Below are 13,523 nucleotides of genomic sequence, written 5' to 3' on the forward strand. Positions count from 1 at the left end.
CAACTTAAGACATATTCAATGCTCTTAAAGTTTATCAATACAGCAAAATATACAACATATGCTCAAATATCCATAAATAGATCCAGATACTTATCTCGGACTTCCAATTCACGTTCCCAAGTGGCTTCTTCTACTCCGTGATGTTTCCACAAAACTTTCACCAAGGGAATGGTCTTGCCTCGCAAGACTTGATCCCGCCTATCCAAGACTCGAACCGGTCTCTCCTCATACAAAGCATCCTCATCTACCTCCAAGTCGGTTCAATCCAACACATGGGATGGATCCGGCTCGTACTTCCGAAGCATACTAACATGAAACACGTCATGTACCCCGGACAACTGCGGCGATGAAGCTAAACGATAGGCAACCTCACCAATACTCTCAAGGATCTCAAAAGGGCCTATAAACCGAGGGGACAACTTCCTACTCTTCCTAAACCTCATCAAACCCCGCCTAGGTGATATTTTCATAAAGACATGATCACTCACTTGTAGACACCCCATTTTTGACCGGCATCAAGACTTGGACGTCATCGTTTGAACACTCGATGATCATCCATGCTTGTGTTCGTTTTGAGTTCTCGGAGGTCTCAGCTACGCGCCTTGCCTCAAGATCTCTCAACTTGTCTGTTTTGTGCTTGGTTGTGGACCAGACACTTGTGTTTTTGCTTCTAAGGGAAGATAGTGGCTTGTTTGTCATCCCTTCAACCCACCGGCCAAAGCATGATGCCATCGACCCCTTGTTATTTTCATCGGCCAAGAGTGTTGGCCGATCGGCACTTTATTTGGTCGGCCGACACTTATTTGTTTAAGGTTATTTTTGGGTTGGGGGTTGTCAACCCCCTCTTAGGCCTTGTTTGGCCTTATTTTGTGACCTTCTTTTTGAGCTTTGAAACCTTTTTGTTTTAACCTTCTCACCACTGAAATCCAGAGGATTTTCAGTGGTGGAGAAGTGGTTTTGAAGTCTTGAATAGGGGAGGGACACCCCCCTCCCTTTGTGTCTCATTTGCTTGCATTGTTGGCTCACCATAGTAGCATGTTTTGGCCCTATTTCAACAAGTATTTGGTGTTATCTTGGCATGATATACCTCTATTTTAAGTTGGTTTGTTGGTCTCTTGCATGCACCATATACTTGCCTTATAATCCCTTCTATTGCCTTAACATGTATCTTGCATTTGGACCATCATGCTTGCATATTACGGCTCAACTCCAATGAACTTTTAGTCATGTTTCACCATGTTTAAGCTTTGTTTGGTATTGATTTGATCATATATGCATTGCTTTGTATAGCCTTAGTTCATCCTAGCTTGTTAAGCTTTGTGCACCAAGTTGCTAGCATGCATTGTTTTGATTATTCTCATGATTTGGCATCATTTGAAATCACATTTCAGTCCATGTAGTGTAGCCACACACTTATGTTTGCCATCTTTCCAATGCTTTGAAGAGTTGTTGTTTTGTGCCTTAAGATTGGGTCATTGCATATGTCTCCATGATTAGGTCTTTGGGATGCCATCACATTGGGTTTTGGGGCTTATTTTGACATATTATGACTCTATTTTTCATTGCATAATTCATGCCATGTTCGATTGTGATAGGCGTAGTGTAATGCTCCCTTTGTAGCTTTGCATGCCCCTTGTTTGTGCCCATCTTTATAGCATGTTTTGGCCTCAATCCATGCATGTTCTAGCCTTGTTTTGGCCTACCCTAGGACTGTTTTAGGTCACTTTGACCCTTTGGGGCTTGGTTGATATGGCCATGGTGAGAGCCCCTTGACTAGCTTTGGGCATTGAGCCCATTAGCATGCTATGCTTCACTTGTGTATATGATTTAGCATCATTTTTCACATGATTTCAGAGCTCATTCCATTGTCATGTTCTCATGTTTATCCCATTTTGCTCATGGTTGAGGATTGTGCATCATTGCCTAGCTTACCGATCCATGTATGTGCATGTATGTCTCCCTTTTGGTACCTTGATTTGGGTGTTTTGGCTACTATTTTTTGTACAGCTGAGGTCTATCCATCTTTAGTGTAAGTCCATGGATCATGCATTTATATATTGTTGTATGCTTATCGCATTGCATGTTGTTGCATCCTTATGGTTGGTGTCATTGTTGCATGCCTATCACTTTGTGTATTTCCATATCTAGGTTGCATTGTAGTGTTGCATACTTGTGGCATTGCCATGCTATTTGCATGTTAGGTTGCATTACATTGCACTTGGCATGCTCATGTTACATTGCCTTACATTCTCATGTTGCATTGTACTTAGTTGCATGCATTGCATTGTGTTTGGTTTGGGGTGTCAAACAAAACACGAGGGCCGAGGGACGTTTCGTACTTGAAGTGACGAAACGTGCCTCAAACCTCGGTTACCGATGGTCTTGATCAAGCATGATAGAGTTCTAGGCATTCATTTGTTTTGTTGCATTCATTCCACATTGATTTGCACACTTGGCACCTTTGGCCATCATGAATTGAAATGCGTGATTGGTGGTCCGATGGTCGAAAGCCATACTCCCTTGAGTTTATAGCATGATAGGGAGGGTGGTTGTGCACACATTATCTTGTAAATGCTTTGCCATGCACTGTTTGTCCTCTACTGTCGCAAAAACAGAATTCTGTAGGAAGATATGGCCTGTCGGCCATCTTCAGTGCCGGCTAGCTACCAAAATTTGGCCGAGAGCCTTACAAATGGTCGATAACCATCTTCCAATGGTTGGTGGTCCTATCTCTTGGCCGGTGACATCCCACAGTGCTTAGGGAGTGGTTCAGAAGCATCCTTGGGACTTGTGCAGTTTTCAGAGGAGCAAAACAGTGCAAACAGAGGCAACATGTGGCATGACAACGGGTTTCCGAGCAAGGCGATCGAGCATGCATCATTCAATCATTCCAAGGTGGAGTTGCAGCGGCCTCCATTTGCAATTAATTTGTTAATTAATTAAGCGTTTGTAATAATTAATTAGCTAGGATAGTTGTTTAATCATTTGGTTTGTATTATTTATTCGGACCCTCCTCCGAGAGGGCAATGTTGTAAATAAGTGTACGTGTGTGTGATGCATGTCTTCTAACCCCCATTTCTTTCTCCCTTTTATTTACTAGCTTACGATGGTTAGTTTTAGGGCATGTTTCAATTAGCATCCTTATGCTCACATGTTCGCATTCATTCATCTGTCTTGCATGTATCGGGCTTGGTGCATCATACTAGTTGCATGGTATTTCAATTCCTGTTTGAATTCATGTATCAAGTTGTATTTCACGTGACATTTTAGAATAGCCGAGCCTATCTTAGTTGCATTTTGCATGCGCTGCATTAGGCATTCTTGACATAGCTAGGATCACGCATTGATTACTAACTAGCTATTGTTTTGGCTCGGAGTACTAGGTAAGCTTTTACGCTTTAGCATACTGCATGTGTGTTAGTGTTGCCGTGATAGCATGCTTGCCATGAGGCTAACTGCTTATGTGTTTAACTGCCTGAATGCCTGTGGGTGAAGGTTAGATTACTTGAATTGGAACGATTCATTGAAATGCGAGTTTTAAGCCCACTTTGCAGAGTGGCAAAATCATGCTTTCTAAGCCCACTTGAGGGTGACAAATCCACGTCATAGCCTACTTACAAGTAGCACCATCAAACCATTTTCAAACAAACAAACATGAAATGTTTTGTTCCAATTTAAGCGATTCGGTCTATACTTGTGTGTTGTGCGCATCACATAGTAAATTTTAGCTAATAACCAGAATAAGAACGCATATGTTTTCAAAAATAAGATATCATGTTTAGTAGTGGCCGATCTTTGATCGGGCGAGCGGGGGTGCTCATTGCATGACCTTCCCCAATCGTACCCAAGTTCCCGAGCCGAGGCAACTTTGGTGATGATGGACACGTGGCCTTAGGCACGAGTCAGGGTTTCCTAAATTCCCCCAAGATAAAATATTTAGGTGGCGACTCTGTATCTGGCAAAACAGTCCATGTTTGGCACTTCTTTATTAAAAATCAGTTTTCCAAAACGATTTGCCGGATTTGGACTCTTTGGTGATTTATCAATCTCACATCGCACATTGTGAGATCAGATTAAGAACCATGACACTTTGAGTCCGAACTGTAGTAGCAAAGCCCTCAAGGCGCGTCTACAGTTTCTGGCGACTCTGTTGGGGAATTAGAGAACTTGACTCGAACTCATAATATCTTGTTTTGATTACACTTATGTGTTTCTTTCATTGCATGTGCATTGGTGCATCTAGGACACCGTGTTTGCCATATGCTATTCCTGAACGATTTGCCAGAGGCATGCTTTGAGAAGCGTGCCTCTAAGGCTGACCGGTTGCGGGCTCTACTACGATGAGAACACAAATCTCGGTTTTAACCGAGGCACCCTTTTTTTGAACATTCGACCTAATGCATATTCGGAATCCATAGCGACTATTCCAAATCTAGGATAGGTTGCTTACCTGATATAGGTTGTTTGAAACCGCTGTGTGCGTGGTGTAACCTTACCTCCTGAGAAAATAGGACAGGGAAACCCTACCCCAACATAGGGGTGTTTTGGCTCTCACTTGCTTGTTATGTGCTGTTAGAGTGTGCCTCTACAGGTTGCGTATCAGTTTGCAAGTCTGGATATCAGGCCTAAGGGCATCAGTATTTGAGAATCAGTTATATTTATGTGTATCAGATTCAATTTTGGGGCAGTAATTTGGAGAACAATGATTAGTGGTCGAATACAGTTATTCAGTTATGCTTATGTCTGTTCTGGTGAAATTAGGCTGAGATGCCGCTTGTTTTCTCTTTCAGTTTAGAGATTTAGTTTATAATAGCCAGTGTTCTCCTTCGTTGAAGCAAGGCAGACATCTGATCCGGCAGTCACCGGTCACATCACTTCCATTCAGTTCAGCGGACTTATGATGGCACAAAATTCAGAGAAAATTGTGTTATGGCAGCCGCATTAAACCAAAGAATCATCTTGCAGGGTGAGACCGACATTGAAGTACCACACCTGCCTAGGTCGCCTGCCGCACACCCGATTTGGGAACCCCAGTTGTTTCAAACTCATGAGCCCACCACATTTGAGTTGATAGGAATGATTGGCGACCTTCAGAGATCTGTGGCTAATCTAGCCTACGGAATATCAGCTCCACCACCAGCCACATCGTATGCCGGGAACTTCACGCCGGAGGAGCCCCCGCTACTGGGGCGAATTGTAATTGAGCTCAGCCAACCTGAAGCTATCTCAAGCTCCGACAATGACATGTCGACAACAACAAGGCTCCACTCTGATCAAGTAACCCAAACCTTCCACTAAGCTGAGGCTAATGGAAAGAACAAGATGAAAGTGGGCATTGATCCCTACGAACAACTTCAGCAAGCCGTTGAGGCTCTAAAAGCCGGGGGGTGTTGAATAGACAGCAAGTACTCGCAGTTGTGGCTAAGACTATGGATGACATCTTTCCCACTCAGACTGAGAGCAATTCAAGCCAAAGGGAAAATCAGGATAGGGATCGTCGTACCAGAACCGTTCCTTCCAACCCTAACCCTGCACTTAGAAAAGATCAGAAAGCCAAGGCAGCACCTGCCGATCCTTTTGCTAGTGCATCCAGCAAAGGCCCACAGACTTCGAAGTATCTGCCTCGAGGTCGCAGGGTCTCTCATGCCCTCTACATGCCTTTGTCCAAGGCTCTTCGAATCTTCATTGAAAAAGGTCATCTCAAGCCTCTTCAGCCTCGGCCTCTTCCGAGTAACCTCCCTCTCTCACATGATGCTACTTAGTACTGCGCGTACAATCAACAGACTGGTCACACCACTGACAACTGCTTCCGACTTCGCCACGAAGTATAGGATCTGTTTGATAACGGGGTCATTCTCCCACCAAGCTCAGCAAAGTTTGTCATCACCGGGTTGGTGGACTTCGAGGATAATACAAGTATGTGATCAAGGGTTGGTCCACCTGCGGGCGGCGCTCGGTTTACTTCAAATGTGGCGTATGGCACGCACTTTTAAGCATTTACGAATGCTAGTTTTTGTACTTTCTGACTTGGGTATTCAGTCAGTTTGTTGACCTGTATATAGTCAGTCTTTTTGTACTATGTCAGTCTGGTCTATCTTATTGTATCGAGTCAGTCCTGTTGCATAGGAGTCAGGTGATTTCGGGGGTGTTACCTCGGACATCACTTGCTTGTTTTGGTGTTTGTCTTTTACACCCTTTCTTTTGAGTCTGTTTCTGCCTTGGAGCCGGTTGTGCCAACAGATTTTGAATGAAACAGCAGTGATTTTCACACTCTCGTGCTTGCTTTTACCTTGTGCCAGTTGTGCCAAAAGTTCTGATTAAGATGGCAGTATTTGACCAGAACTGTGTCTTTTCTGTGCCTTGAAGTCATAGCATTGACCGAAGTTTTTCAAAACTTTTTGAACATTGTGATGAAAACAAAGATGAAGGAATTCCTCGGGATTTGCAAAAATTTCATCAACTGAGAGAAAAAGGGGCATGTTAAGCCCTTAATGAATGAAATCATGCTTATTAATGTGAGTACTGAGAAAGATCCTAGCTTGATCCAGATTGGTTCTACACTGTCTTCAGCGCGAGCGATTAGTCGCTTTCTTAAAAGATTTCAAAAAATGTTTTGCGTGGTCCTGCAAAGACCTGTGTGGAATCGCTCTTGAGATTGTACAGCATAGGATCGCTCTCAGCCTCGAGACTTGACCCCTTGCTTTTAAACCTTGGATTCAAAATGTTCAACGGTCAACCACGATGTGAGGCCTGCCAGGCCAGATTCGAAGCAGCCCTCAAACTAAGGGCAAGAAAGTCAAATCAAGAAGATCAAATGTCATCAAAAGAAGCTTGCGAAGCTAGATCAGAAGTAGCCCTTAAACTAGGGACAAAAAATGTCAGATGTGCTCGAAGAGTAAAAAATTGGACATTGCTCAAGCTAATGAAGATCGGCAGGAATGCCAAATCCCAGAATGGAGAAAAGAATAAAGTTTTGCTGAAGGACAATCGAGTTCTTATCCACAACACTAGGGGCAAATTCAGCCCCCATTGGATGGACTCCTACATCATCAGCAAGCAGCAACCATTCTCTTGGATTCAGATGGATTCGAGATCCTACGACCATTTAACATGGACAAGTTACAACTTTTACCCTTGAGAGGCTCGCTGGGCCAAAAATCCAGAAGGGCGACCCAGGCAAAAGTTAGAGCAAGAAAAAAAAAATGCAAAGAAAAGAACAAAAGAAGATGAAAAGAAAGAAAAAAGAAAAAAAAGAAATGAAATGAAAAAAAAAGAGCTCGCAAGGTTGAAAACCCGGAAAGGCAGCCTTGGCAAAAGTTAGAGCGCAAAAGGAGAGGTTAACACCCGAGTGTACCTTAACCCGGAACTATGTCAAGCTTGATTCCCATGTTTGGGATACGTAGGCAACTTCATTCTGAAGTCCAGCCATAAACACTTCAAATTCAACTGTCCTGTCCATGAGTTTGAAAGGGTCATCTTTGTCGCTTCTTTATCCAAGAGTCACGTTGCGACCCTCATTATGAGAGCGGGTTACAGTATGCTGCGGCGCTATTCATACAAGAGGCAACTTTCCGTTGCTGTGAGTTGCCATTCAAGCAAGGGGCAACTTTCCGTTGCCATGCAATGTCCTTTAGACAGGGGCAATTTTCCATTATTTTAGATCTGAGGTTGTGCATCTCAAGGGTAAATTCCGTGTTGGTCAAGCAGTGGCCATTTGCAAAAATAGTTTTTAAGGATTTTTAATGAAGTTGACTAATTCTCTCGAAAATTATTCATTTTTTCCAAAAACTGGACCATTTCTTGAACCAAAAAAGGGAAAACTTTCAGTGCTCATAGCCTGACTTGCATGATTTTGAATCAGAAAATCGAACAAGCATGTTAATCTAACTCTCATTTTGGTCAAAATTGTTTTACTAGAAAGCCAAAACAAAAAATGGTCAAAATGATGAACTAGGGGCACAGTTAAGTCAGGTGTTCTGTCTTTTCCCCATTGTCACCATACTTGCCAAGAAAGGCATTCTATTTGCTAGAAAGAGCACAACTGAAGGTAACAGCAAATACCGAAAGCTCTCAACATCCTCCAAGCAACAAGGTATCAAGCCAAGTGCGAAGCATGAATTAAAATGGATCAAGATACTCCACTCCCTCATCTGGACACATCTGATCATGTCCAAGCTCCCCAGCAGAACATCATCAACCGATGTCAGCTGCAAATCTGCTGCACATCCTGTCGCAACTTCTCTGTGGGGAAGTTCATTGTTGTGAGCAGAAAAGGAAGAATCTAGCAGAATGCTAGGGGCAAGAGCCCGCAACTTCTTGTTTATCCATCAACCACCCAAGGGAGGGATTAAAAATGAGAGATTGAAGAATAGAGAGATGTGCGTTGAGAGAAAAAGTGAGAAAATGGCTTTTTTAGAAAAAAAAAAAAAAAAAAAAAAAAACAGAGCCTGAGGGCCGAGTGATGTGAGAATCACAAATAAAAAAGGGTAGGAAACAATACCCAGGGAAATAGGCTCCCCGTGTACGTTTGAGTGTAGTGTCATTTGTTTTGTTTTGTTTCGATTCTCGTTTCGAGTCGTTTCGAGTGTTTCTCGATGTGTTTAGATTGTTTACCTTTTGTTTGTCTTTGTTGAGTCGTTTTGATTGTGGTCAGCAGTAGGCTCAGTACCCGTGGTTCAACCCAGGTCATATGAGAACAATAAAACCAGGACCTATCTGAAGCTATATGGGTTCCGGGCTGCGAAACAAAAGAAAAGGGGAAAAATGTGGAGCACCTTAACATGTTTCAACTCTAGCAAATCCCAAGACTGCATTCCAGGTGCACCTTCTTAGGCCCCGCTTTTCTCAAGAGTATGAGTGTATCTCGACCCCAAGTGTAAGCCTGCTTTAAGTCAGAATGGCAGTCCAAGCGGCACCTGTGGTTTTCATATGCAAATGTTATCTCTTGCCATATAAATAGGGTGTACCCTTTTTGAGCTGAGTGTGTTGCAAAGCCCTCCGAGGGATAAATCGGAGGCACCAAAGTACATGTTTGATGCCCCCCTACTGCATAAAATGTGCACTCTCATCTACACTTCTGTTGCATGCGTGCCGCGCATCGTCATGATTCATGCATAGAATATGCTTTTAATGCTGCATATAATATGCCTGTCTATTGCGTAAAATGTGCTCGCTTTCAATTTTGCATAAAGTATGCTTTGCTTGTCTCATGCATGAAAAAATGTGTTTGCTTATCGAGTTGTTGCTCATTTGTATATCGAGTTGTTGCTCATTCGTTTATCGAGTTGTTGCTCATTTGTCTATCAAGTTGTTGCTCATTCGTTTATTGAGTTGTTGCTCATTTTTGTCGCGTTTTTGTTTATCGAGTTGTTGCTCTTTGCTTATCGAGTTGCAAACTTGTCAAGGTCTTATTGTTGCTTATTGAGTTGATTTATTTTGTTTGTTACGTCGGTTCACTACCTGACTTGGCAATACATGCAAGTTCAATCTCATTTATATTGTTATGTAATGCGATGCATAAAATGTACAGAATCAACACTTTTTGAACAAAACAGCTATTTCATTTCAGCATGTCCTTTGCAAAAAGTACATAGGTTTGAGAAAGTAAAACCTGCCTGAGACAGTACAATGTGCTCAAACTACCAGTAAAAATAAAAATAAAGCAAAGCAAAAAGGAGGAGAAAAGCAACAAAAGTGTCTGAACAAAGCAAAAAGAAGAAAAGTAGCAAAAGTCTGGATCAACATTGGTGGCCTCAAGTGCGAGAGTCGGTCCTAGTCCTTTTCCTGGACGAGGGTCTAGGGGCACCACCGCCATCTCCATAGTCAAAATCTAAGCTGTCTCCGACCTCGCCCTGTGACGACGCCGCCTCTTCATCTGGCCCATCATCGTTTGGAGTGGACTCTCGTGAACTACTCTCAGCACGAGTGTGCCTGTGTCTGCTTTGGCGGTGGAATGCCATCCCGCGCCTGGCTCCCCCTCCTCCTCGAGCAGGAACAAATGGTCCAGCTGGAGTACCTCCTGCGGCCGGAATCTGGAATGGGGCCTGGAAAGGACAAATAGTAAATGCATCAGTCATGTTACGCAAAACAGTGTATGAATGCTGTGAGCAGTATATCAGTACAGAATGCAGTGTATGAGTACAGTGTATGAATGTCGTGAGCAATGCTGTGAACAGTATGTGGGTTACAGTGTATCAGTGCCGTGAGTGCTGCGTATCGAATGTCGCGTTGGTAGTGTGATGCATCAAATTATGTATGAAACAGATTGGGCAGAGTTTGAGACTACGGTTGACAGAACTTACCGGGATATGGTAGATGGTCAACAAGTCGATGCACCGCTGTAACATCCCTACCGCTAAGGCTGTCAACTCCAGGGACTGGCGAATGCACTCAACGAAAGCCTGCAAAAATGTTGAAGTCATTAGTATTCTACGGGATATCAAATGAAATGAAATGACTGTACAGAATGCAAAGTCTAGTAGTACATACCAGGGTTGAGCCATAGACTCCAACAAGCTCATGATCAGCAGGAGGAGGAGTGAAAGGGATCTGATAAGTCTCCCCACCCTGCTCTCGGCATGTGATCGTCGTGGACAGCTCTGGCCATCCAGCTCCCTGTCCTCTCCGGGACCCACTCCTACCACAGGTCGGGGGTGCCCTCGGTGCCCCGGCTCCTGCTGCTGGCGCCGCTGGCCTCTCTCGCTCAGCTCGACGAGCACCAGTCAAAGGCCGCATGATATAAGCCTGGATGTACTCGGCGTAGTCACCCTCATCCCTAAAAGGCTCAGAGTCCCAGCCAATTGTATAGTCTATCATCTCCTCTAATGTGTAACTCTTAGTGTGCCTCACATGGGTAGGAAGAGGTGCTGGAACTGTCTACTCTGGCACGCCCAAGGTCTGCCGGAGGAAGCGCTCCCTGAAGTACCAAGTGCGGCAGACCGGTCCCTCCAACAAGACTATGAACCGGGCAGTCTCTCGAGCACCGGCATACCGCTCCCGAACCGCGTCAGGCAACGGGGCCCAAGGCTACCAGGTGATCTGGAAATAAAACGCAGTTTGTTATCTACTGATATTGAGAGTGCAATATAAAGCGAAGCTTAAATGAACTGAAATGTTTGACATACCTCGGCTGCGGTGATGGTATGTCAAACATGAAGGGCTCTCGTGGCCTCCGCTCGCATCTCACGTCGAAGCGGTGAGAAAATGGAACATCGAGAGGGATCTCCTCATCCGGCACTAAGGCAAGCCTAGGGAAGTAGGCATACACCCACAACTGTATAGTGTAACAGAGCAGATATGAGTATGATTATCAGATAAAGCAGTATACAGATAAAGCAGAGTGCAGTACGTGCAATGTATTGTGCAGTGTGTGTAGTGTACAACCAGTATGAGGCAAATTGCGTGCGTGCAGTGTGTGTGATGTACAGATAATGAAAAAACAGAATTGAAAAGACAAAAAAGGAAACGTGTACCTCCCAGGCTTGCCAGTAGCCTCCAAGCAACTGCCCGCTGCGGCGGGAGGATGAGCTCATATATCCATAAAGAGTGGCCAAGCCCGCGCCACCCCAGTCATAGCCGCGAATCCTGGCCACATCCACAAGTGCACTCAGCAGGTAGAGGGCGACAGTGTTCGCCCGGTCGGCGAAGAGCGTGGTCCCCAGCAGGAACATGATGAAGCCGCGGGCATACTGCTCCTCTTCCTCCCGAGTAGTAGGTGCCTGGATCTGGAAATGATCCTCAAACCATGAGTACCTCACAAACCCTGGCCGGCAAGAGGCAGTTGAGTGCCAAGCAAGTATAGCTGAGCGGCATCCCACTCATCCATATCTATATCAAAGGGGATCGGATCACCCCCTACTCCGATGCCTGTGAGCATGGAGAAGTCAAAGAGAGTCATCGGCATCTCTCCGGTGGCAGAAAGGTGAAAGGAGTCTGTGGTATCCCACCACCTCTCCACCAGTGCAGCAAGAAAGGGCCTACTCCCAGTGAGGCGCGAGAGTCCCATGCAAAAGGTCCCAAAACCAGCCTGGTCGATAATATGACGGACCGCGTCAGGCAGCTCCATGTACCAACCTCGAGCGGTAGTGTTCCCTTACCCCCAGAAGGCATAGGAATCTCCCTGTGTTCAAAACAAACAGTTGCGAAGCAGTATTAGAAATACAGTGTTGAATGCGCTCAGAATTTGTGAAAATGCAGTGTGTGTGAATGTGTCTGAGTCTACACAAATATTGGGTGCGGGCATGCTCACAGTGAACTACAACATATGATGTATCAGTATGTTTGCATTGTTCAGTTGAGAATGCAGCGTGTGTGCATGTGTTCAGATTTAACCATATATCGGGTGTGGGTGTGCTCACAGCGAACTACAGCATGTGATGTATCAGTGCGTCTGAGTTAAGCAGTTAAAGAACAAAATTGACTATCGCAGTTATGTGTTTTACATTGCAGAAAATAAAATAGAAGAAGAATGTACCTCAGTGGCTCCATAAGACAGATGTGACTCTGGCTCGCGCAACAAAAGCTCCAGTGGCGCGCCCCGCGCATAGCTTCTAAAGTGGCAGATGCCATCGGGAAGCAACACGTGTATCGCTGGCCTGTAAGTCGCCAGATTGAACGGCCGGATGTGAAAAGGTAGGAGCTCCATGTGGAATGTCGTCCGCCATCTCAAAAGGAGCGTGAAAATGGCCGAGAATGTGAAAAACGGGCAAGAATGCGAAAGGTCAACCCAAAAGTCAACCCCGAGAGGATGAAAAATGGGAGAAAAGGTCGTAGTGTGGAAAAGGCACGAAAACCAAGTAAACTCGGGGGGAAACAAACCCCAAGTAGTAGAAACCAAGAAGGAAACACCGAAAATCGAGTTTTGTTCGGTTTAAAGTGTGCGAAACAGGAAGGGTTTCGTGAATCGAACGACGAAAAAGGCTCAAAAACGCGGCAAAAACTTGAATCGAAGGTTGAGAAATCGCTTAGAGGGAGAGTGGAGTGTTTTTCAAGCTAGGGTGAAGTGGAAATATAAGGTTTGGAACCTTATATTTAAAGACTCGTGGCCAAAGGACAAAACTGCTCCGACATTGCCATTTTTGGCCGATCGGCCAAATTATTAGCCGATCAGCTAAATAGTTGGCCGATGAGATCCTTTTGTGGCCGATTGATGGCTGATGGCCTCCCCTTGTGGTTGATGCGCCTCCCACACCCTTGTTTGGGTCAGTTATGTGGTTTGGGACCTTCATCTCTCAAGATAGTGTAAGAAAGTGCATTTTCGGAGCTCAACCGACCTCCTTGTTGACCTCGAATCGTGCATTCCAAATGCAATGCTCGGTACGCGCAAGGTGTATCCTTTTTCGTATCCTTTTGTATCTTGCGAGATTCAATAACTGCTTTAAATACGTTGTGTTCCAATGTTTTTTCGTACTTATGATAATCATACATTTCTTGCATTGTTATGCACGTACTACATGCGTTGTCACGTACACCATTCTTGCATTGTTATGCACTGTTCACTTGCATCATTATGCACGTCTATATGC

The sequence above is a fragment of the Camellia sinensis genome, chromosome 12 (genome assembly GCF_055761805.1).
Source record: "Camellia sinensis isolate YWXY chromosome 12, ASM5576180v1, whole genome shotgun sequence".
NCBI lineage: Eukaryota > Viridiplantae > Streptophyta > Magnoliopsida > Ericales > Theaceae > Camellia > Camellia sinensis.